Below are 26881 nucleotides of genomic sequence, written 5' to 3'. Positions count from 1 at the left end.
TCCATGAACTAAGAACGAAAACCACGCAAAGGACGATACACAGGGAAGAAGTAGACAGGACGAGCGCGGACTTGCAACTGTTTATTGAAACACATCTTCCTTCCATCACCAACCCTACGCATGCGCAACAAGCAAACTCTATCTTATCGAGTTCAAGAACTTCAGCTCCTTCTTGTACAGATAGACCGAAGCCTCGCTTACACACTTCTCGGGCCCATATCTATCAATCTGCCAGGCTTCGATGACCTCACGTGTTTTCTGGTCTTTGGCCCTTCCGATTATCTTTGTACGCTCAAAGAGTGGCGTGCGTTTATTGTCACAAGAAAGACAGTGTTTGGGCAAATGCATGCCGCTGTGAGAGCCCAACGAATTTTTGTGTTCTTGTAGGCGCTTATTAATGCAGCGTCCCGTTTGTCCCACGTAAACTGAGCCGCAACTAAGCGGGATTTCATACACTACTCCCATTCGACAGGACACAAACTTGATTTTGTGGTTTACACCACAGCCTGCTTTTGTTCTCGTTTCATTGTTAGTTAGCGCGCACAAATGGGACCGCTTACAAGGCGCCGAAAAGAAGATTTCCACACCGAATTTTCTTGCCACCCTCTTCAGGCCATGCGAGGTCTTATGTATATAGGGCAGTACCTCAAATTTCCGCCTCTCACGAATGCCAGATTCTCGAGCACTAGAAGTTGGGATGACGGTTTTCAACAGAGACCCGGCAGCGGCCTGCAGAAGCGACAAGGGAAACCCAGCACAACTTAGGCGTGCGACCTGAGCGGAAAAGCTGAGTGAAACCTTGTGAAAGCAGGACTTCAGTAATGATGACCTCAAGCAGGATGAAGCAATTCCTCTCTTAATAAGCTTAGAGTGACAGGAGTCATAGGGTAAAAGGGCCTTTTTTGTTCTAGGCATGTACATCCAACACAAGTGGTCCGGTTCACTGAAAAACAATCTCAAGTCCAAGAACTGTAAGCAAGAATTCTCAGGCAATTCTACGGTAAAATTCAAACTGGGAGCCTTAGATTTAAAAGACGTTAAAACATCATTAGTGACCTCTTGTGGGTTGTCATTGGGATTCATTTTTAAGAGTATTAAAAAGTGTCTACGTATCGGAAAACTCGCGCGATGCGGTCGTCAGTTAGCGCCCGTGAGAGTGAACAGTCAACTTCCGCTAAATATATTTCAGTGAGAACAGGTGCAACACTCGACCCTATACAAATGCCTCGTTTTTGCACATAGAATTTATCCTGAAAACTCACTAGCGTTGAGGAGAGGTACACATTCAACAGTTCCATGAAACCTTCTATCGAAATGCCGCAGGCATTTTGGAACCCCACAACCCCCAAACACTCTATACAGTTGCTGACCATCACTTGCCGAAGATGGAATCGGTTGACTGTCGTTTGAGGGACGCTTGTGAGTTGCACGAGGGCACTTTTGCATGGGTAGACGTGTCGATAAGTCCATTGGAATGCCCTGTTCATCATGCCGTGCGGTTTGAGGTCCATTCGGAAGTGTAGAGTTGATGCCCATTGGCCCTGGAGGCAGATCACTTACGAGCAGTTCGGCATTTCGGGAAGGCAGGAGGGGTGCATCTGCCGATGAACCGGGAGCACAAAGCTGGACCTGGCGCCGCGGATCAGGTGTCGACTGCGTGGCAGGTGCTGCCACGAGAGACGCCAGCAGAGCTACATCTGCCAGCGTTGCAGCAGAGGTACCAAGCCTAGCGTCAGTGCCCAGCTCAGCTGCAATCATGCATGGTTCCCAGGAGGCCTCAGATGGTGAGAGGGCGTCTGGAGCTTCTTCAGAAGGCGAGGATGCACTTCTCTTCAAATATGGCGCGTATTTACGTTGATGGTGAGGTTTTTCCGAAGAGCAATATGCAGCCACTTTAGCAGGGACACACTTCTTCGTCCTCTGGCTTCAGGTAAGTTCCTTTATCTCTTCACATCTGGCGTGTACAAAAGGTATTGTTCGAGGTGTGGACTCTTGGGAACAATGAATAACTGCGCAAAAAGGGCGGGACAAGGGAGACAAGCGCAGCCATACGAAGAACCACACGAGACGTGACACGCGCTTCGCACGACACCCCACTTCTTCCCACACTGCTTATGGGCTGTACCGATCGGGAGGTTTCCTTGCACGAGTACTTCGTCGAAGAATCTGTGCCCCGTGACGGGGTGCCGGCTCTCGAAGAGGAGACGGCGGTGCAAAATATTGGTGTGGACTGGCATTCCGCTGACCCGCGGGAGCCAAGACTTCGAGTGGCTCGGGCGGGGCTGCTGCAGAGCTCGTAGACTCCAGCACGGGAACAGGAGGGCTCGTAGCAGACGCCTCCAGCACAGGGCCTGAAATTGAACTTGACACCGAACAGAGAGGCTCACGGTTCCCTTGTTCGTCACTGTCAAAATAACACGGACGTAAATTGTCTACATGAACGAATCTGTTCCCGGGTCCTACCCTCACAATGCACGTAACGGCACCGCACCTTTTTTCAATGACCCCAGGCAACGAGCTGGCCTCACCTGGACAAAGGCCTTGGAGCAGAACCCTTTTCCCCTCTTCCAATGCCCTCCATGGCCCTCTTTTTTTCGTCGCCTTGGCCCTTAACTTCGGAGAAATGCTCTTCTATACGCGTGTCCAGGTCTGGCTGTAGCATAGTTAGGCGAGGGCGGGATCTCCACGAGAGGAACAGTTAAGCTGGCGTTTGCCCCATTGTTGTGGTAGGGGTGCTCCGGTACCTGAACAGGAACATGTCAATGCAGTATTGTAGGGTCTTACTGATTCCCGATGAGCTTTCGTCCAGAACCTGTCGCAGAAGATCCCGTTTAACCGTCTGGACGCGCTTCCGTTTGACGCCGGGTGGTACAGAGGTGTCCTAGTTTGACGGACGTCGTTTTTGAGCAGAAAGTCTGTGAAGTTCTTCGTAGTGAACTGTGACCCGTTGTCCGTAACTACTTCGTCCGGAAGACCATACGATGCGAACACACTGCGCAGCTTTTCAATAGTCCTCTCTGTTGTTGTTGAATTCATCACGAATACTTCTACCCATTTTGAGTGCGCATCCACCAACACTAAAAGCCACTGGTTGTTTGTGGATGCGAAATCCAGGTGAATTCGTTGCCATCTACGGCTAGGCCAACTTCAAGTTTGTAGTGGGGCCTTCGGCAGAGCATTCCGCGTCGACTGACAACTATAGAAACCTTTAACAACTCCTGCAAAATCCAAAACATTTGTCTTGGATTAACTTAGGCCACCAGACGTTCCTACGCGCGAGCATTTTCATACGCGGAACTCCGGGGTGACCTTCGTGCAAAAGTGCCAACAATTTTTCGCAAGCAGTGGGGAACAATCACACGATTTCCCCCGTAACGCACTGCTGGTCTACGGACAGATCATGCCGACGAACAAAGTACGGGGACAATTGACTGTCAGCTACATGTGCAGGCCAGCCACTCATGGTATACATCAACACTTTGGATAGCACTTTGTCCGTACTCCTTTCCTTCCTAATCGCGTCCGTAGACAAACGAAGTTCATTGACAGCTGAGAAAAAATGTACGTAATCCAAAACATCTTCATCATTCGCCAACTGCAAGCGGGAAAGCGCGTCAGCGTTTCCAACACCGCTGCCCTTACGATACACACATTTGTAATCGTACGCCGCTAGCAACAAAGCCCAGCGTTGCGTGCGTGCCGCTGACATTACTAAAAAGGGCTTGCCGTGCTCCAGAAGGCTAGCTAATGGCTGGTGATCTGAATAAATGATGAAACTACGCACAAACAGGCACTTATGAAACTTCTTCAACCCAAATACCATGGCGAGAGCATCCTTTTTCAATGTGAGCATAACCTTGCTCTGGTTTGCTCAGCGTCCTAGACGCATATGCAATCGGCTTTTCCTCTCTACCAATCTTATGAAACAGAATGGCGCCAACGCCGTACGTGGATGCGTCACACACAAGCCGTATCGCTTTGTTGGGATCGTAGTATGTAAAAACCTTATCTTTTGTTAGCACGTTTTACTTTCCTGAAACGCTGGCTCTTCCTGACGTCACCACTTAAGCATTTTCCACGGTTTACAACGTCGTACATTGCCCTCAGCCTTGCGGCCATGTAGGGAACAAACCTTATATCAAAGTTAATCAAACCCAGGTAGGCTCGCAATTGTGCCTCATTCTTTGGTGCCGGCGCCTCTGTTATTGCCTTCACTTTTTCTTCTGACGGGCGTATGCCCTTTTCGTCAAGAATGTGCCCCAAGTACAAGACGAACGTTTGAAATAGCTTGCACTTTTCTCTCTTCAGTCGTATGCCTCTGTCCGGAAACTGTGACAGCACACTCTCCACTTTATCAAAACACTCATCAAATGTAGCCCCTCCTATCAGCACGTCGTCCAGATAGCACGCTACACGATCAAGTCCCTTCAACACGTCATCCATGACTGGCTGAAAGATTGAAGGTGCGCTTGTAATGCCATAGGGTAAACGTGCGTACTTGAACAATCCCAGGTATGTGTTGACTGCACCTGCAGGGGCAACTCCAGCTGCTGATATGCAATAGACAAATCAAGCAGCGTAAAATATTTACACCCTGCCACTTTTACAAACAGATCCTCCATAGGGGGCAGTGATCCGTTCTTAGGCATGTGTTTAGCGTCACTTTTACATCCGCACACACCCTGATCTGGTTGTTCAGTTTAGGCACGACCACAAGTGGTGTCGCGCACTCACTCTGCTTAAGAGGTACTAACTACTAACAATCCTGCCTTCACGAGATTCTGCAATTCTCAAGACACTGCTGCCCTAATCGAAAATGGCATCGGTCGCGCTTTACAAAGAACTTGTGTACTATCCTTTTCAGCACCAATTTAATGGCGCTGTTCTTGAGCAGGCCTAGCGTAGCCTAAAAAATCTGGGCGTACTTTTCAAGCAACGCTGACACATTGTCCAGTTAAACCCCATGCACACTAGACCAGCCTAACTTAGGTGCCGCCAGCCAGTCACGTCCCAACAGCACATTGTTGGTATTCTCCTTTGTCTTCACGACAATTAACGGCAGCTGCTTGTGCTGACCGTTGTGCTCTACTGAAACGGTTAGCTTCCCCTTTACCGGCAGCGGTGTGCCGGCCTCTGTATGTTTTGTGTAGGGTGAGCCAGTACTTCTTGTACAACTGATACAGACGCCCCCGGGTCCACCTGCATGCGAACATTTTTCTCCTCAATGTTCAGAAAAATTTCGTAAGGTTCGATGCGCCCTTCACATGAATAAATATTGTGCAGCACCAGTTCACCTGTATCGCTGTCGTCTGCTATGGTGTTCGCAGAGTCTCTACTTCTGTCCTTGCACGCCCTCGCTAAGCGTCCAACACGGTTACATACCCGACAACAATACTTCCGAAATTTGCAGGTAGACGCTTCATGCTCTGAGCCGCATCGGAAGCAGTACAGCGATTTCGTCGCCCTTGCCCCACCGTGCACCGCAGTTTCTTCTCTACTGCGTGGTGAGGGTTTTCCGGCGTCTCGCTATCGGTGAAGAACGCTGACGATCTCTTGCCCCACGTTGTGCTTGAAATCCTGGCTTTCCTTGCGGGGCAACTCGATGTTTCTCGCGATATAACAGGCAGTTTAAAACGTTAGCTTGCTCTCCTTCAGCAATTCCGCTTGCATTTCTTTGTCACAGAGCCCGGCCACAAAACGCTCGCGAAGAGCCTCGTCCAGAAGTGTTCCAAAGTCGCAGGACGCCGCCAACCGCTTCAACTCCACCGCGAACGCTGCCACTGTTTCGCCTTCTTGCTGGAAACGCCGGTTAAGGTTGAACCGGTCTGCAATTACAGAGGATTTTTGTACATACTGCTCTCGCAAGGTTCGCACCAGCTGTGCGTATGTCTTGCTTTCCGGCTTCTCCGGTTCCAGCAATGTTTTTACAGTCTTGTAGGCTTTCTTCCCTGTTGCCGTTATGAACACTGAGACCTCCAAGTCGTCGCTCACCTTTGAAGCCTTCAAGAAGTGGTCGAATCTCTCCACGTAGGACTCGATATCTTCGTCGCCGTCCTCGATGAACTGATCGAACCTTCCACTCATCGCCATCCTGCCAGTCTCCTCGCCTCCGGGACCGCTGCTAGTGGTTTCTTGCAACCCGACGGGATGGTGATCCCGCCCTCGTCGCCAGTATTTTGTAGCCGAGAGCAATGAGGCAGAGCCAGAGTGACGAGCAACGTACATGCTTTATCGGCACGCCCGTGCCGGGCCGAGAATGCACTATGCCCGCTTAAAGCAGCGCTTATATAGCGCTGAAAGATGTGCTATCAATGTGACGTCAAACGCGCTTCGCACGGCACCACACAGAGGTAAAAGAGCGTGCCTACGGTTATGCAGGTGTGACCGCTCGTCATGGAGTCATGTTAGACTCGACGCTGTCCCAGGCAATTGCGGCTGATGTGGGGGCTTCCATGTCTAAAATGGTAGACAGGATTGTCGCAAGTGTATCGGAGTGCCTTACAAACGTTCTAGCGATTCAGCTTACACATGTCGTGCAGGCCGGTTTGGTCCCTCTCTCGACATCAATTTCCTCTTCTCTTACCCGATCTACAATTCCTGAAGCACCTCAGCCCCAAGAACGAACTACTGCTCCTTCCGCGGTACTTACCTCGGGTACTTTGAGTGATGTTGATATCATATATGATTCAAAGATGATGGAGCCTGATGCGCGGGATCACAAGCGCAGCGGGTCCCCCACGTCTCATTCGTCTTCTCCGCGTATCCAGCCCAAATCAAAGAAGCAGCAGCTTGGCACCGAGCCCAAGGATACCATTTTGGGGCAGTCAGCTGCTGCTGCTAGGATTTCGCAACCATAGATTCGTTGCGAGTTCTACAGAGGAATTGTCGTTCCATTCTTTCAGCTTCCACAGATTTACTCTGTATTTCTACCCTGCTTAATCCGGATGTCATAATTCTGCAAGAAGCCTGACTTTCAACCGAAAAACATTTTCATTTTAAAATTTACCGTTCATTTCCCCTAGATCGCCGGTCATGAGGAGGAGGTTTACTAAATTTAGTCCCTTCAAAATTTTCCCACAGGGCTAAGGTATCTTTTCAATACATGTGTCCTGATTGTGAGATTTTGGCATTAGACTTTGTACTTCTTAGGCGCTCTCCATTTTCCATAGCAAATTTATTTCCCCTGTGGAGTACAGGATATAAGACCTCTGGACTTGCTACTCGCAAACGGTAAAAATCCAGTTCTCATGGTTGACGACTTCACTTCTCACCATATGTCGTGGGGTTTTAGGACTAATCTATGCGGCAAGCGCCTTTGGGACTGGGTGTCTGATCACAGCCTTATGTACGTAAATTCAGGATCGGCCACTTACCTTCGCGCACAGACTCAATCTGTTTTAGAACTCTCGTTCACTAGTCCTGGCATTGGCGTGACGAATTGGTCGACTGTTGATAGCGGAATCTCAAGTGACCTTATACCTATTCATTTGGATATCATATGTCGTGTAACTCCGGCGTTTTCTCAGTTGCGGTCACATGTAAATTATAACATATTTCAGACAACGTTGCGCTCTGCCCTTGCGTCAGTGTCTAAGACCACCGAGGCCAACCAGTCAACAAGCATAGTCTGGGTATCGAAGAATGCCGCAAAAAGTCGGAGTGTCTGGTGCAGCCAACAAAAAAGAATTCTTCTAACTGGTGGAAAGCGGACTGTACAAGAGATTACAGGCGGAGGAAGGCAGCATGGAAAAAGCTTCTTCATAACCAATGCCCAAATAACTGGAGTGATCATAAGTTTATAGCACCCACTTTTAAACTCACAGTTTCTCGTGCGAAGGAAAAATATGACTCAGAACTTTTAGATTATCTTTCGAAGTCGGACAACCAACGTGCACTATTCGTCTTTCTACGGTCAATAAAACAGCTCACGTCCTCTAGTAATTTACAGTCGTTAGTTATATCACCTGAAGAAGCTATCCAGGCGGTTGAATAAATTGCCACTGGCCTGCAAAAACCGTTCTCGTCTCTACTACCTTTGCGACCAATGTTGTTTGCGCCAGTGGTGCCAAATAATATAGTCTAAGAAGTTAATCTATCGCAGCTTTCGCAAGTTGAACAGAGATTGCCAGCTGCTGCTCCTGGTCCTGATGGTGTCACTACAAAGATGCTCTAGATTCTCTTTGAAGAATCTCTCAACTTCTTATTGCACCTTATAAACTACTCTATCAAACACGCTTGGATACCTCCTGATTGGAAGCTGGCCAAGGAGATCCCTTTACTTAAATATCAGGGTGGAGGCTATGAATTGGATAATATTAGACCAATTTCTTTAACATCAAACGAGGTAAAATTATTAGAAAGGGTACTACTAAATCGGGTGTGAGCCTTCGTGGACCGCAGATCTACACTCAGCCCGTGTCAACTGGGTTTCCGGCCACGGTGTTCGATATAGAATGCACATGCTGATCTTGAGAGAAGAATTTTCATTGCTTGTCGTCAACGCCTGGTCGCGGCTTTGGTTACGTTAGATGTCGCCAAAGATTACGACAGTGTAGAACACTCCATCCTAATACACAGGCTACAGTCTCTTCAGTTTCCATATTATATAGTTGCTTGGATATCTGCATTTATTCATAACAGGGATTTGTTTTGCGTCCGTAATGGTGTTCATTCAGAGAGATACAAACAAAGAGGGGTGTACTGCAAGGACCTGCTCTTTCTCCTGTGCTCCTTAATATTGCCACACTGGTCACATTCTGCGTGCGCCGTCATGCGGCCGAGCGGCATTTCTGGGCTCGTGTGGGAGCGAAGAAGAGGATGTTCCCGTTCGAACGCGCGCTGCTGGGTTTCTGGCCTTCGGATTAAAAAAGCCCCTTTTCGTGCCGCCCTACGTTTGTCGGCGACATTTTGGTGGAGCCACTGGGTATCGTTCCATGAACGCTCACCCCGAGGGCAACTCTGACGCTGATCAGCGACGCTTGGACACAACACCCGCCCACAAAGCGAGCCGCCGCCTGCGAGGCCTGCAACCTGAGTGTCAGCCACTGACGAGGCCGGTGCGTACCATGACGTCTACTACAGGCAGTCAGACAGGCCAGCCTTCCGGCACTGTCCCGCCCGTTGTAGTTCTCACCCATCGCTCACCACCATCCTTCCACGGCGATCGGTTTGAGGACGTCGAGGACTGGTTGTCTAGCTTTGACCGAGTGGCCACTTTTAACTTGTGGGACGACGACCGAAAACTACGAAACGTCTATTTCTCGTTCCAAGACTCTGCGAAGACATGGTTCGAGAACCATGAGGCATCTTTTATCAGCTGGGAAGCGTTCCGTCGTGAGTTGCTGGCTACCTTCAGCACAAACGCACGCAAGGAAAATGCCGAACTCGCCCTTCGCACCAGGTCACAGCAGGCGAACGAAAGCGTCGCTATGTTTATTGAAGACATGGCACGTCTTTTCAATCGGGCTGACCCTGCCATGCCAGAGGCTACCAAGGTGCGCCACCTCATGCGTGGTGTGAAGGAGCAGCTCTTCGCTGGCCTCATACGCGACCCACCAGGAACCGTCGCTGACATCCCTAAAGAAGCCACAGGCATGGAACGTTCCTTACAGGAACGCAGTGCGCAGTACGGTCGTCCGGGAAGTGTTGCGGCCAGCAACTATTGTGCGTCCCTGCCAGTCGCCGGGGACGAGGCTCTTCGGGAGCTTGTGCGGAGTGTAGTTCGCGAAGAACTGCGCAACCTCCGCTTAGATGCTCCACCTGCCAGTGTTGCAGCTGTAGCCGATGCCGTCCGCGAAGAAATTCGGCGAGCAGTCCAGCCATCACCGGCACCACAGCCGGAGCCGTACGCCAGCAGCTACAACGAAGCCCTACGGACACCGCAGCCGGCGCCGTACATCATGAGCTACAGTGAAGCTCTGCGGAGACCTGCGCCAGTTCCACATGCGTTACGCCCTGCTGCCGAACAAACGCAGGGGTACTTTCCCTCCGCCGAGCTGCGTGACCCGCGCCCTGTTCGAAAAGCTGACGTGTGGCGCACACCCAACAACCGGCCACTATGCTACCACTGCGGGGAGCCCGGTCATATCCTCCGCAACTGCCCCTACCGGCGGATGGGATTAAGAGGATTTCCACCGAGCGCACCTCGACCGCGCTATGGTGAGAGACCGCGAGACATATAGCAGTACCTGGCCGATAATGTGCTGCCCTCAACGCCTCCACGACGCCAGTCTAGGTCGCCGTCTCCAAGACGAGTTCCTCCACCCAGTCATGGACCATCATCTGGCCAATTCAGAGGCACGTCTCCCCGCCGGGAAAACTGAAGACGGCGTCCTCTGGGGGTAGGACCGCCGCTGCCGCAGACAGTGAACAGCCTCCATCCGACGATTTTATGCGACGACCCCACCCGCCGACCTTAAAGACGATCCCACCGCCGACCTCACCGACGACCTCAGCGACGACCCCATCGACGACGGCACCAAAAACCTCGCCGACAAATTGTCAAACAATTGTTTCCGCCGCCGAAATTCTTGTTGCCGCCGATGGCTATGACGTATCTGCACTCGTCGATACCGGAGCCGACTTTTCTGTCATGAGTAGTAACCTAGCCGCAACCCTCAGAAAGGTTCTAACACCTTGGCATGGGCCGCAGATACGCACAGCTGGTTGCCATGTGTTAACGCCGTTTGGCGTCTGCACCAGCCGTATAAAGATCCGCGGTGCAACTTTCACTGGCTCCTTCGCCGTGCTACGAGAGTGCTCTAAAGAACTGATTCTCGGCATGGACTTCCTTAAAGAGTATGGGGCGGTCATCAACCTGCACGAGCAATTGGTATCGTTTTCGACACAGCGAGCCGTTGATACCGACCCCGAGCCGCACAGAGCACCATTACGCATCTCTGATGACCACACAACGATACCGCCGAGAGCAAGCAAGTTTGTCACAGTCCAGTGTGATACCAGCTCCGGTACTCGGGGCATTGCCGAAGCGAATATGTCGCTGCTACTGTCTAGGCAAGTTTGCGTTGCTCGCGCCCTTGTCGACCTTGTTCACGCGCGTACCACGCTCTTAGTGACCAACTTTAGTTGTGAACCCCAACATTTGACGAAAAGCACGGTGATTGCCCATTTTGAAGAACTTGGCGAGCATGCCGGCCAATGTGCCTTATCAACAACAGCCCCCGAAATAGCTGAACAGGACACTGCAACAGCCATTAGGACCGACGTGAACCCTGACCTTCTGACCAATCAGAAACGCCGCGTGGAAAGCCTTATTGACTCTTTCCGCGACTGTTTTGCATCAAAATCCAAGGTTCGCCAGACGCCAATAACTAAGCACCGTATTATCGTCGACAGTGACCAGAGACCGCTATGTCAGCGTCCTTATCGTGTTTCGTCGAAGGAGCGCGATGCTCTCCGCCGTCAAGTTGCCTAAATGCTCCACGACGACGTCATACAACCATCGACGAGCCCCTGGGCGTCACCTGTTGTTCTCGTCGCAAAGAAAGACGGCAGCCTACGGTTCTGTGTAGATTGTAGACGTCTCAATAACGTTACCAAAAAAGATGTCTATCCACTGCCGCGCATTGATGACTCATTAGACCGCCTCCGCCATGCTACCTTCTTTTCGTCACTCGACCTTCGTAGCGGTTATTGGCAAATCGAGGTCGACGAACGTGACCGAGAAAAGACCGCCTTCGTTACTCCTGACGGACTGTATGAATTTAAGGTGCTTCCTTTCGGCTTGTGTTCAGCCCCTGCGACGTTCCAACGTATGATGGACACCGTACTAACTGACCTGAAGTGGCAGTCCTGCCTTGTCTATCTCGACGACGTCGTGATTTTCTCCGACACGTTCGAGGAGCACCTGAAACGTTTGCGTGCCGTCTTCGAGGCAATTCGTTCTGCGGGTCTGTCTCTCAAGCCTGAAAATTGCCACTTCGCATTTCGGGAGCTCAAGTTTCTTGGCCACATTGTGAGCGCTCAGGCCGTTAGCCCCGACCCAGAAAAGACCGCCGCCGTTTCTGCATTTCCCCAGCCAACAGATAAACGAAGCTTGCGGCGTTTCCTGGGGCTTTGCGCCTATTATCGGAGGTTCGTTCAAAACTTCTCCAAGCTCGCAGAGCCGCTGATTTGCCTGACAAAAGACTCCGAACCCTTTTTCTGGGGCCAAGATCAGGAAAAAGCTTTCATAGAGCTTAAGGCCCGCCTCCAATCTACGCCTATCCTTGCCACTTCGACGAGCAGGCCGACACGGAACTACACACAGATGTCAGCAATGTGGGCCTCGGTGCGGTGATTGTGCAGTGGCAAGACGGTGTGGAACGCGTGATCGCGTACGCAAGTCGCACTTTGTCCCGTTCCGAAGTGAATTATTCCACAACGGAAAAGGAGTGTCTCGCTGTTGTGTGGGCAATCACAAAATTTCGTCCATACCTGTACGGCCGCCCGTTTCGAATCGTCAGCGATCATCACTCCTTGTGCTGGCTTGCGAACCTCAAAGATCCATCGGGGCGACTTGCACGGTGGAGCCTTCGGTTGCAAGAGTTCGACGTCACCATCGTGTATAAGTCGGGTCGGCAACATAGCGATGCAGACTGTCTCTCTCGAGCTCCTCTTCCGTGCCCACCAGATGAGTCCGACGACGATTCTGCTTTCCTCGGTGCTGTCACCACATCCGACCTTGTCCACCACCAGAGGGCCGACTGCGAACTGCTGCCTCTAATCGAGTACCTCGAAGGAACCGCTCCGTCTCCGCCCAGACTCTTCTCGCGCGGACTTTCGTCGTTTTGCTTAATAGATGGAGTCCTCTACAAGAAAAACTACGGTCCGACCGACACTGCGTATCTCCTCGTTGTCCCAACCGCCCTTCGTAAAGAAGTTCTCGCTGCATGCCACGACGACCTTTCTTCTGGCCACCTCGGTTTTTCCAGAACGTTGGGACGCCTCCGCCACAAGTACTACTGGCCACGGCTTGCTGCGGTCGTCCAACGCTACGTTCGAACCTGCCGTGAGTGTCAACGACGGAAGGTACCGCCGACAAAACCGGCCGGCCTTCTGAAGCCAATTGATCCACCGCAAATCCCATTCCAACAAGTCGGCATGGACTTACTGGGCCCATTCCCGGTGTCCTCCATGGGAAACCAGCATATTGTTGTTGCCACGGACTACCTAAGCCGCTATTGTGAAACCAAGGCTCTTCCCCGTGGCACCGCGGCTGAAATTGCACAGTTCCTTGTTCACCACATCGTGCTTCGCCACGGCGCCCCCGTGGTTGTATTAACTGACCGGGGAACCGCGTTTACGTCGGCTCTTACACACGAGGTCCTCCGTCTTAGTGGCACCAGTCATAGAAAAACGACTGCTTACCATCCTCAAACGAATGAACTTACTGAGAGGCTGAACAAGACCATCACAGATATGATGTCTATGTATGTCGACGCTGACCATCGCAACTGGGACGAAATACTTCCCTACATCACGTTTGCGTACAACACCGCCCTCCAAGAAACGACGTGCTTCACCCCCTTCCGTTTGGTGCATGGCCGAGATGCCCTGACCATGCTTGACGCCATGCTGCTCCCGGATTGTACCCCTTCGTCTGTTCCAGGCGCTGACCAATTCGTTCGGGATGCAGAAGCCGCTCGCCACCTTGCTCGACAACGCATTCGCCACCAGCAGACAACTGACGCCCGGCGTTACAACCTCCGCCACAGGGAGGTGATTTACCAACCCGGCGAGCACGTCTGGGTATGGAGCCCTATACGTGTGCGTGGTCGCTCTGAAAAGCTTCTGCGGCGCTACTTCGGCCCCTACGAGGTGCTACGTCAACTCAGCGATGTGAACTATGAAGTGTACCCGCAAGGAGTTGTCCGGTCTTCTCGCCCGCCCAAGTCTGAAGTCGTCCACGTGTCCCGCATGAAACCGTATTACGCCCGTTAGCCCCTCCCGGAGTTCACATTCAGTGCTGCCACGACACGCCATCGCACTTTCGGTGTCTCCACACTCTTTATTCCCCTTGCCGGAGGCATCGAGGCGATGCCTCTTGAAAGGAGGGGGGCAATGCCACACTGTTCACATTCTGCGAGCGCCGCCATGCGGCCGAGCGGCATTTCTGGGCTCGTGTGGGAGCGAAGAAGAGGACGTTCCCGTTCGAACGCGCGCTGCTGGGTTTCTGGCCTTCGGATTAAGAAGGCCCATTTTCGTGCCGCCCAACGTTTGTCGGCGACAATATTCTGTTGAGCTCAATTCCTCTCCATCGCCACTTGACGCGACGAATAACAGGATTTGTAAGTTAGAAGAAATAGTCCAACAGCAGGCTGCAAAGCTTACCGATTATGAGAACCGAAGCCGACGTAACAATTTACTAGTATTTGGCGTCACTGAAACTGAGACACTGAAACGGAAACAGAATCAAAACTGAAGGAGCTTGTTGTAGAGAATATATTTCGGAAAACTATGGGCGTGCAGGTTGACACAGTGGAGCGAATTCATCGCCTTGGTAAAGCCCAACCACAGAAATGTAGGCCAATTATTCTTAAATTCTACGATTCCAGTGAAAAGGAGAGTCTCCTGAAGAAAGGCACAAAGCTGAAAGGGACTTCTTCGCGTATTAGCCCTGACTATGCCAAAGAAACTGTAGAAGTACGCCGAAAACTACGGAACAGTGCGGCAGCAGACAGGGCTAAGAAGGCAAAGGTCTTCGTTATCCATGATAAACTTCGCGTAAACAACCAAGCCTATATCTGGGATCACAGCCGAAACGAACGCTGTCTGCTGTCTACAGGCCGCGGAGATAAGGTTGATAATTTCAAACAGCACCAGTCAGATGAGCCAGGCAGCCCAGATGACCTTGATTCCTCAATCAAGAGTGCGAGGTCGGACACGTCATCGCAGATATAGCTACGCTTTTTAAGTCTGAATGCGCGTAGCATTGTAAATAAGACTACAGAGTTAGAATACTTGCTGCTTTCACAAAGTCCGCATGTTGTAATAATAACAGAAACCTGGTTGAATAACAATATTTCTTCTGACTGCATTGTTCCTCCGGACTATATAATGTTTAGAAAAGACCGGGACACACGTGGTGGGGGGGTTGTATCATAGTAAAAAACTCTTTATCTGCAGTAGTGATGGATTGTAATGTTGCTGAAACAGTTTGGTGCAAGATAAAGTTTTACAACGTTGCTTACATGATTGGAGCTATGTACCGCGCGCCCTCTGCTTCACCCGAGTTATTTGATGAAGTAAACACTTTTTTATGTGCGAATGTGAAAAAGAACACGAGACTAATAATGACTGGCGATTTTAACCTACAACACATAAATTGGCAACGCCTATGTTCTGTTGGTCCTGATTCGTCTAACGGAGAGAAACTATTAGAACTTATGTTCACGTATAACCTAAAACAAATTGTGCAGAGGATACAAGAATAACGCCCGATTCGCAGTCATGGTTGGACTTGGTGTTCCTGTCAAATAACATAAAAGAACACACCGTTAACGTTGAAGATGGTGTCTCTGACCACAAGATGATTATTGTTTCCTTACCGCTTAGAATCAGCGAGTGTTCAAAGCCTTATATCCCTGTGCGCGTTAAGGATTATGAGCGTGCGGACGACACCTCCATTCTTGACTACCTGGAATCTGCCTTTGATGATTTTGAAATTGACTATGATTCCAAAACTGCAGAAGAGTTGTGACAGCAATTTAAGAAAATTATACAACACTGCGTTGACAGGTATATCCCAACTCGTGTTAAAAAGACGAAGCACCGAAGCCCCTGGATCACCAGGGACATAATTCATATGAAACGTAAAATAAAAAGACTACGTAAAAAGAAAAATAAACGTATTCATGTTTTGCGACTTCGTGCTGAGCTGAAGCAGGCGCTGAAAAAAGCTAAAAAGAAGTTTTTCGATGAAACGCTTAGCCGGTTCCTCAAAACTTCACCGCAAAAGTTCTGGCGATACTTTAGTGATAGGAAGGAGAGAATACAGGAGATTAAGCACGAAAATCAGGTACTTATAAAAAAGGAGCATATAGTAGATCATTTTAATCACTTTTTCCAGTCCGTATTCACCGCAACCAAAGATGACATAGACCTTAGTTCAGAACGCTTGTTGCCTAGCCGAATGAATGACGTCATAATTTCGCAGGAGGGCGTATTTCAGCAGCTCCTCAATTTGGATGTTAAAAAGGCCAATGGACCAGACAACATACCAACCCAGTTTCTCCGAAGATATGCCGAGTGGGCCTCACGATACCTTAAACTTATTTTTAAAAATCCTTCCACACCCATTGTGTACCACAAGATTGGCGCAATGCACTAGTAATTCCGGTGTTTAAAGGAGGCAACCGAACTCTTGTAAATAACTACCGCCCAATATCTCTTACCTCGATTTCTTGTAAACTTATGGAACATATTATAGCGAAGCATATCTTTCATTACCTAGAAACAAGCTGTTTACTTTACCCTCACCAACACTGATTCCGAGCAGGCCTTTCCACCACTACACAACTTGTAGAGACAATTCACGATTTGGCAATGACGATTGATGCGAAGCAGCAAATTGACATAATCGCTGTAGATTTTACCAAAGCTTTTGATAAGGTGCCACACAATAAATTACTTTTTAAACTGGAAAGAGCTGGAATTAATATGAATATTGTAAAATGGATTAAAGCGTACTTAAGAAATCGTAACCAGGTGGTTAAAATGGATGGTCATGTGTCCGCCTCACTAGCAGTTCTTTCAGGAGTTCCACAGGGTTCTGTTCTGGGAGCGTTGTTATTTTTGGTGTATATTAATGATATCTCTGCTGTCATGGAACCAAATGTACGACTGAAGCTATTCGCAGATGACTGTTTAATTTATTCCACAGTTAGAAACACGGAAGACCAGCTTAGAATTAACAACTCTTTACAGGCATTAAGCGAATGGTGCAAAAAATGGAACATGCAAATAAATTATTCGAAATCAACGTACATGCACATTACAACGAAGAAATCTGTTCTTTCGTTCCCATATTTCATTGGTGACAAGTGTTTGGTAAACGTAACTCAGTTTAAGTATCTAGGAATGACAATAACACAAAATTTAAATTGGGGCACACATATAGAAGAGGTGTGCTCTAAAGCACACCAGAGGTTATTATGTTTTTGAGAAAAAATTCGGAGAATGCTACACGAGATGTAAGACTAATTGCATATAAAGCTTTTGTGAGGCCAATCCTTGAGTATGCGTCAGTAGTATGGAGTCCTAAACAGAATTATTTAAAGAAACAGAAAGAATTCAGAGGTACGCAGTACGCTTTATTTGCTGCCGATATCGAAGGACAGACTCAGTTACAGGTTTCCTTTCTTCCTGTAACCTGGATTCTTTAGAAATACGTAGAGAAAAAAATCGCCTAAAGCTACTATTCCAGATGCTCCAAGGACAGGTAAACATTCAAAAGGAAACATACATACAAGCGCCAGGCAAACGGAGTTCTAGAACAAATGATAGTCGGATAATTCAGCCGTACTACGCCCATAGTGAAGCTTTCAAAAATTCCTTCTTCCTCCATGTAATTGAAATGTGGAATGACTTGCCAATGAGTGTTGTAGAACAGAATGATCTGCATGAATTTGAGCGATCTCTGGATGACCAACTGCTTGAAAGTGCTATTTGATGCTTGAACGAATGTACTGTCTTCTGCTGATGTATTTAGTGATTGTGAATAATTCTATTTTCTACGAATTTTTCATACCCTCCCTGTAAGGACCCTTGCTGAGGGTTGACAGTATTGTTAAATAAATAAAAATAAATAAATGTGTGCACTTACGTGTATGCGGACGACATTGATATTTCTGCGGCGGCGCCGGATATACATTCCCTGTATGGTCTCTTGAACTCATATCTTAGTACGCCTGAGCACTGGTTGAGCAGCTTACACCTGAAGTTAAATGCTAGCAAGTGCGCCATCCTTGTTTTCCCTATAAACAATCGTGTAGTGGTCTCTCTCAGGTGCCAGTTACAACCAATACCGCAGGGTTAATCCCGAATATACCTAGGGGTCATTTATGATGACAAACTCACCTGGCGACCCCACATTGACCATGTCGCGGTGAAAGGGGCTCGTGCCGGGGGCAAGTTATGTAGATTATGTAGTCACCGGTACGGCATGCGCAGAGATGCGCTATTAATGATTTACAAAATGTATGTCAGGCCAACTTTAGAATTGGGATCTGTGTTGTTTTCAGGTTCGGCTATATACAAACTTCGTCCTCTCATCATTTTGGAGAGGGAAGCACTTCGGATGCGCCTCGAACTCCTAAAATTTGTGGCTACCAATGTGCTGTACCTTAAAGCCCGCATTCCCCCTCTCTTATCTCGACTTCAATTTTTAACTTTGCAGTCTTACCTAAGAATCTATGAACCTCAATTTCACCGTTCACAAAGAATGTTCTCTTGCCAGCCGACCTCCTTTTTTGGTGCCCTCTGGTCTCTTTTCCATACCCCACAGGTAGTGTTTGTGCAAAGATTGCTTGAGCCTTTAGATGTGAAAATTTATGACATCCTTCCTGCGCTATGCAGTTGGCCCACTGTCCACATTGTTTTCGACGATATTTTCACCCCAAATGCAAAACTTTTTACCACCCTGTATTCTAAATGGCCTACTAGAAGATCATCTAAGGACCCTATGTACAAATATTGCAATAGCAACCGATGCATCGCACTGCAATGAAAAGGCAGGTGTGGGAATATTCTGTTGGCATTTAGGCTGGTACTTTTCACTGCGCCTTCCATATTTCATCCTAATTTTTCAAGCAGAGTTTCAGGCAGTAGTACTTGCTCTACGCAAGCTATACCCCTGTATTACAGCAGTGGCAGTAATTACCGATTCTTTATCTTTGTGTTCGTCCCTCGTCGCGTCGCGCATGTTGACGGTTCCATTTTAAACACTCTTATCCCTGCTTCCTCCACATTTGAGCCTTGTTCATTTAGTATGGGTTCCCGGTCACAGCAGTGTGACAGTAAATGATATTGCTGATAATCCCGTATTGCTGATAGCCCCGTGTTGCCTATCATCCCGGCTACAGCCTTTATTACAGCCCCTAGGTTTCAGCCACGTGCGTTTTTAAGCACGCAAGACACAACAATTTTAACATTGGCGGATTATCAGCACCTCCGACATTCTTGGAACATGCAAGTTTGTGGACCTCGGTAGCTTGAAGTATCTCTGACGAGGCTGCACTGTCGTATCCCTCCTCTAATGTTATATCTGCACTGGTCTGGTTTGGCGCTCTATCCTCTATGGGCATTTTGCCGTGATCCTGAAACTAGCCATAAAAACTTTCTAGCCATAAAAACATTGTTGTCCAGTTTGTACACCACAGGAAACGTGACGCAGTCTTGGAAAAGGCTCGTAAAGCTAACATTGTGGGAACTGACCTTGGCCTAGACACTTCTGACACCGTATATGTCAATGAGCATCTGTGTCCTCAGCTGAAAAGGCTCCTCGGAAGCGCGGTGGCGCGAAAACGCGAGGTTGGGTGGAAATTTGTTTGGGTTCGAAACGGCCGCATTTTTGCACGAAAAGCTGAAAACTCGCCATTGCTTAAAATTTTTCGTATGTCTGACCTGTCCAAGATCATTTAAACAACTTCCGGGTGCCACAAAGCGACTTCGGAGTTCAGTCTTATCAGTCATGGAAACATTTCTGCGCGATTATGCTGCCGTGTTTTCGGAATTTTCTTGTTACCCTTATCATGGTCTCATGACGGGAAGGCCACTTCTTGTCCGAAGAGCAGATGCAATTATCACTCCCAAAGTTACATGCGCAAGCTTGTCCGGCAACGTCACTCTTTTGCTTCATGAATACCATTCAGCCCATCCTAATCATTCAGGCTTCCACTCAATAGAAGCCATTTTTGGCAACCTGAATACGCCCCCCAAAATTGATCACAGGATGAAAAGTGTTCGTGTGCCCGATATTCCTACCACCGTATATCTGTTTCTCGCGGCAACAAAACGTGCATTATTCCTAAGCCCGCCATGATTGAACCACATGACGTTGTTTTTCCCCAGGTAGGGGGGAACTTTGGTTTTTTCCATTGTAATGTACAATCAGCAAGAAATAAGCACGATGACATATCGCAATTTCTTAATGAATTCTCTTTTAAATTCCAGATTGTAATGTTAACTGAAACTTGGTTTACAACTGAATATGATGTCTTGACCCTACCTGGGTACACTACCTATTATTTAAATAGGCAAAGCAAACGCGGTGGAGGAGTACTACAACTAGTGGAAGCCGGCTTGCCCGCTAGCTTACTATCAGATTTTTCAATATCAAATGAGAATTATGAGGCACTTTCTGTCGTTTGTAGTTGCAATATGTTTACAGTTATATACCGCCCACCTTCTGGAAATCTAGATGCCTTTTACCAGTTCCTGGAAAACATGTTCTCTTTTGTCCATAGCAACCAATTAAAACTAGTTATAGGTGGGGACCTAAATATTAATCTCCTTAAACATAGTACGGCATCACAGGATTTCACATTACTCCTTGAGTCACACGACTTCAAGAACGTCATTACAGAGTCAACGCGCATTACAGTAGAATCAGAATCACTAGTAGATATGTTCATCACCCACCGTTACATAGACGATATAAAGGCTGGTGTCATTGCGACTAGTATAAGCGACCACTTGCCAGTATATATGTTTTGGAATGCTGATACTCAGAATAAAAGAAAAGCTATTCTAGAAACGTTCACAGTTGAGGACATATCTCCTAATGCGCTTGACAATTTTCGGACTCAAATTTCCTTAACAAACTGGGACGCCGTGTTCGAATCTCGCCAAGCAAATGAGGCATATGATATTTTCCTCAATATTTTCAAGCGCGTTTACAGGGATTGCTTCAAAATTAAAAATATTAAAAAACCTAAAAGAGTACGGAAGCCTTGGATTACGGCCGAATGCCTTGCTATGATCCGTAAGAAGACATCCATGTATGCGCAATTCATAAAAAATAGGAACCCAGCAGACCTCGCTAATTTTAAAAAGTACAGAAATTTTGTGACGCGCTTTCTTCGAAATGCAAAACAGGTTTATTTTAACAGCTTACTTGGCAGGGCAAATAATCGCACCGATGAGCTATGGCGCGCTCTAAATACCACCATGAACCGCAATAAATCGAGAAATGACGATATTCAAGTAACACAAAACGGAAAAACTCTCGAGGGCCTTCAACTCGCAGACGCATTTAACTCCTATTTTGTTAACTTAGTAAAAAGTGGTCATGATGAACGTGTGACGAGCTACTTGCGTAATCGTAACGAACATACCGCTTTTTTTTATCCAACATCTGAGAATGAAATACGTTCGGTCTTTACATCACTAAGCAATAGCAACACAAGAGATATTGATGGTCTTAGAATTACACCGATCAAATTTGTCTTAGACTACATTTTGCCTGTTCTCAATCACATATACAACTTATGTTTGTCATCAGGTGTATTTCCCGATAGCATGAAACGTGCTAAAGTGACTGTTATTTATAAATCAGGCGATAAAAACGCATTTTCAAACTATCGCCCCATACCTGTCCTTCCCGTTCTCTCAAAACCGCTTGAGAAGTTAGTATTGCTGAGGTTGGACTCATTCTGCAATAAGCATTCATTAATTTCCCCTTTCCAGTTTGGCTTCCGGAAAGGTATGTCCACAGAGTTAGCCTTACTAACACAAAAAGAAATAATCCTAAGTCATTTTTGGATAAGAAGTTAATAATGGGCATTTTCATAAATTTCACAAAAGCATTCGACAGCTTAAATCACCAAACGCTGATAGCAAAATTAGAATTTTATGGGTTTCGAGGCATTGCCTTGGAATTTCTCAAGTCATATCTTTCAAACAGAAAACAATGCGTAGCTATAAATAACAATTTTTCTTCTCTAATGAACTTGAATGCAGGCGTTCCTCAGGGCAGCATATTGGGGCCACAGCTATTTAACTTGTATATAAATGATATAGGGAATATAGCCGAGAAATCACAACTTATTGTTTATGCCGATGACACAAGTATTTTCGTTCAGTCAGATAATCCCAGTGATTTGTGCAATAACGTAAATTCGACACTACAAAACTTATACGAATGGAGCAATAGAAATTCCCTGCAGATCAACAGTGCAAAAACCAAAGCTGTGTTATTTACACCCTATCAAAAGCCAATTATGTACAACTTTAACATTCATATCGGCAATAATCCTATTGAAGTGGCTTCAGAAGCAAAGACACTTGGTGTGACATTTCATCAGCACTTATCATGGAACTCACACGTGCAGCATATATTAACCCATCTTGCCAAAATATCAGGAGTACTCTGGAGGCTTCGTTATATTTTACCACTGAAATTTAAACTATTAATATATAACGCGTTGTTCTATGCTCAACTAAATTACTGCGGACTTGTATGGGGCACAACATCAAAAGAAAACATAAATAAGATTTTTTCTCTGCAGAAGAAAGCCCTTCGTCGCGTAGTCAACATTCCAAGTGAAAGCCCATTACATAATACCTATTATGAATACAAAATTATACCCTTTCCAGTATTATATGACTTTAACCTGTCGATGAGATATAAACATAGCTTAAAAACTAATAACAATGCATTTTTGTCTTTATGTAGTTTAAAAAGCCTTCCTGACAGGGGGTACGTATTTCGGAATAAAGGAACATGGCACGTGCCATTCACTAGGCTAACACACGGGCTAGATAGCGTCGAAAATCGCCTTCCGAGACTATTGAACAAATTATTAATGATGGAAATCGACCTGCAAACAGCCACTAAATGTAATATAAAACTTCATTTCATCAACCAGTTTCATGGCGTTTAACAGTGTCAACCATCTTCATAACCAAAAACAGAGCTTTTTGTAACACTTCATTTCATCCCAGAGTACTGTAGTTGTGTGTATTTGTCTTTACTATTTCTTTTCCCTTATATTCAGGCGAGTTTGTTTATTAACATTGTCATTTTTCAGGTCTGCTATCACGCGAGTGTTTGTTGCATTTTTGTTGTATTTTTTTATATTGTAACAAGACTGCATTTGTAACATTATTCATTTCCTGCGCGAAAATCGCATGTGCTGTGAATTGTTCTCTTTTAAACATTAAACATTTCATGCATAACTGCTGCACAAACTGCCATGTAAAGGGGGTGGGGACCCAGTCAAGCTTGCCTTAGAGCAGCTTTTTGTCCCCACTCCCTGCATTTTTATTTGTACTAAAAATGCAAAAATAAAGATTGATTGATTTACCATTGGTGGCTCTATTGTTGCCGATTCACCTCTTTGAGAAGAAGGTTGCTGGAGGAGCCCTTGCAGCCTCTTCGCCTTAGTTTGAGCAGCCCCTCTTGCTATCATTTGGGGCCACCACATTTTGGTTCAGCCAAATATCTGTTGGTGCGGCTGTTCGAAATTTCCTGCTGGAATCTCACCGACTGCCTAGCTAAATGTTAAAAAATATCCTTTCTATCAATTATTCATTGTTACCTAATAATTATTTTAAATCCCTTTCTTTATTAGTATTAATTTGTTATTTATTTTGAAATCAAAACTCTTACTCCTTTTCTGTACATGAGGAGGAATCCACCGGTGTTGCGTTCCCTCGTGCTTTTCTTTTTTATTCACTGAGCACAGGTGAATAGCCACCCGATTCTTGGCCGGACAAGGATGAGAAGGAAGAGGAAGACAAAGACGTTGTTCAATCTACTGTCGCCTCCGCTCTGTTTATTTACCTAATTTTGCCTAATTTACCTAGTTTTATTTGAATATGCGAGGATGGCAGCATCTTCAAGGCGGTACTGTCCCTATGGGAAGAGTACGGCTGCTCCGGCGCCGGCAAGCATGAAGGGACCACGCCAATCAAAGCAGGCTGGCTCGGAAGAGGCGGACATGGCTTCCCAGGCTGTGGAGCGGCTAGAACATGGAGACGACCACCGGTCCAGCGAGACCTCATGGGGATGAGTCAACGATCGTGGACGGTGACGAGTCAGTGGCTGATATGGCTGACGTAGACAACGAGGCCTTCAAGTTGGTGAGTCATCGCAAGCAACGAACGGTAGGGATCCCGGCAGTGACTGAGCCCACAGAAAAAGGAGTTGATTTAAGAGAGAATAATCCCATCTTAATTTTCGCGGCCATTCAATCACTGCTGGGATCAGCTCCGATTCGAAGTCGGTTCACCATGCACGGGACTCTTCAGCTGGATGGCTCGACGGAAGAGCAGGTTGACAAGCTCCTGCAGAGCTCTTAGATTTTTGGCATCAAAGTTAATATGTGGTTGCCCCATTCCTACATGAAGAACACTTGTGTTATTAGGGGTGTACCAAAGTGGTATTCAGAACACGACCTACTTGATTATTTGAAACCACAAGGTGTACTGCACGTGAAATGAGTTGTGCGTCGTGTGGAGTCTCCAGGAAAAGAATGGGCTGCGAAACCTACCAACTCTGTCGTGTTGACATTCGCTCCCAACTCAGAGCGCCCCGAAAAAATTGATCTGGGATTCACAAAACACGCAGTTGCAGGTTTCACTGAAGCTCCTCCACGGTGTTTTAGATGCCAACGGTTTGGGCACGTAGCCAAAGTTTGCACAGAGGATCAACGCTGCAAACGGTGCGGGGGCGACCACGACTTTAAAACCTGCAAGGCCGATTTGGCTTGCGCCAGTTGCGGTGGTGATCATCCAGCGAGTTTCGGAGCCTGCCCCTTCCGTGTGAGCGCTCTGTACTGTAGGATATCCTTTATTGCTGGTCCCAAAACCCAACCTACTGAGACACCTGTCCCAGGATTAGACGAGTTCCCAGTGTTGGAGTCTCATGTTGCGTTACCCAACAATGTTCCTAAGAGACCTGAGTTCAGCAAGATGCCAAAGCCCAGTGCGCGCGAGCCGGTTGTTCGACCTCCAGCAAAAAGTGCCCATGTTCCTGAGCGGCCGGATCACAGCCAGACTCCACGGCAAGGGGGACCCTCATATGCACAAGTGACAAGACAACCAGCTACTGCGGCCAGAGTGTGTCCCCGTCGGCATCTTTTGTCGATGTTGTGAGTGCGTTGAGCAAAATAAGGAGCTCAAAAATCAAGGTATGTCTGACCTTCTTCATGTTTTGTTTGGGGCCCTGCGTTCACATGTTCCAGCGATGGCGCCTGGTAACCTGAAGAACTTCCTACAGCTGGTGCTTTCTTTTGAGTCCCTAATTACCACCTTCGCAGCGAACTTCCTTGCGATCTAATATGGATGGGGATAAACCTCGTGGATCTCATATTCACCGAAAAGTGCCGTTTGTATTGCAGTGGAAATGTGCTGGGATTTCAAGTCGGTTAGCTGAACTAAAGCTACTCTTGCAAGAGACTTGTGTTCCAGTATTGGCCCTGTCAGAAGCAGGCCTGCCAAGCGGGAAATGTTTGACTGGATATGTCGCCCATAAAAACTGCAGCATAAAGTTATTTCCTGTAGGAAGTGCTGCGCTTCAAATAAAAAGGAAAATTTCACATCTTTCTCAAAGCGTTGCCGATCTTTGCACGGATGACATTGAGGTAGCGGCTGTGAGTATACAGCTCGGCTCTCGAACCCTTTCTATTGCATCCGTGTACGTGCCTCCGCGGAAGACGGTAGCATTGGATTCGTTTCTACAGCCGCTCTGCGACCGCTGCCCAGCTCCTCGAATCATCTGCGGTGATTTCAACGCCCATCATGCCGTTTGGAGTGAGAGAAACATGGATTCCCGTGCACGCAAACTCATAGAGATTATTGACAGTTTGGACCTGTGTGTTGCCAATGACGGAAGCCCCACTTTCTTCCGGCCTCCAGCCTTAGCGACCGCTGTAGACCTGACACTGCATTCACCTGACGTCCGCGTGAGTTGGTCCACAGCACCTGGACACGTGGGAAGTGATCACTGTCTGATTTTTGTGTTTGCTGCCGACTTTCGTATGCATGGTCCTAAAATTAGCAATGTGGTCAACTGGGACAAGCACAGAGAGCACCTAGAGCGTGCTTCTGGTGAGGTTGTTGACAAAATGATTTCTAGTAAGCTAGCAGCAACTACGGCGGTGAAGTTACCTGATCATTTTCCTGCCCCGGATTTTAAACTCAGGAACATTTGCGCAGTGAGAAAGGCGGAGTGCCAACTTGTGCGGAAGAAGGACGACAGACAACTGGAGAAGACCTTCAAAAGGCTGAATTCTGCTATTAGACGGCACACGAACAAGCTGCACAGGTCGCAATGGGTCTCATTCTGCGCTAGTTTGACTGTGTTCTCACCGATGACGAGAATATGGCGAGTTATTAGCAGCCTTGCTGGAGAATCTCGCTCTTTGAAGCCTTTTGAAGCTCTTGCAATTAATAAGCAAGGAACACCAATTGCGTGATTGGCAGATGAATTTGCAGACGCACTCGTACGCACTAATTCTGGGATAGATATATATACACCACCTGCTTCCTCCAGGTCTATCATGGACGTCCCGTTCACACTTCGTGAGCTTCAGACTGCACTCAGTGGCCTGCGGCACCGGTGTGCACCAGGTCCCGACGGCATCCCAATCAAATGCCGAATAACCTGCCTTTGAAACTCGGGAAGGAGCTCATCAATTTCATCAATCGAGTTTGGGAGACTGGAGATGTTCCTCCGTCATGGAAGGTGGCACATGTAGTTCCAGTACTGAAGCTTGGAAAAGACGACAGACCTTGCCTCGTATCGCCCTCTGCCATTGACCTCCTGTGTGTCTAAGTTGATGGAGAAGCTGGTAAATGAACGCTTATCGTGGTGGCTTGAGGACAGCAGGGCATTGCCAACATGTATGACAGGATTCCGCCGAAGTCTTAGTGCCCA

General features: G+C 47.6%; 1 pseudogene; it reads right to left on the bottom strand.

Annotated features, from left to right (window-relative positions):
- Window positions 1-2664: 2664 nt before the first annotated feature.
- On the bottom strand, window positions 2665-6090 carry LOC144130095 (uncharacterized; annotated as a pseudogene).
- Window positions 6091-26881: the final 20791 nt, after the last annotated feature.

This window comes from Amblyomma americanum, chromosome 4 (genome assembly GCF_052857255.1).
Source record: "Amblyomma americanum isolate KBUSLIRL-KWMA chromosome 4, ASM5285725v1, whole genome shotgun sequence".
In the NCBI taxonomy this organism is placed as follows: domain Eukaryota; kingdom Metazoa; phylum Arthropoda; class Arachnida; order Ixodida; family Ixodidae; genus Amblyomma; species Amblyomma americanum.
This window is presented reverse-complemented; position numbering and strand designations above follow the sequence as displayed.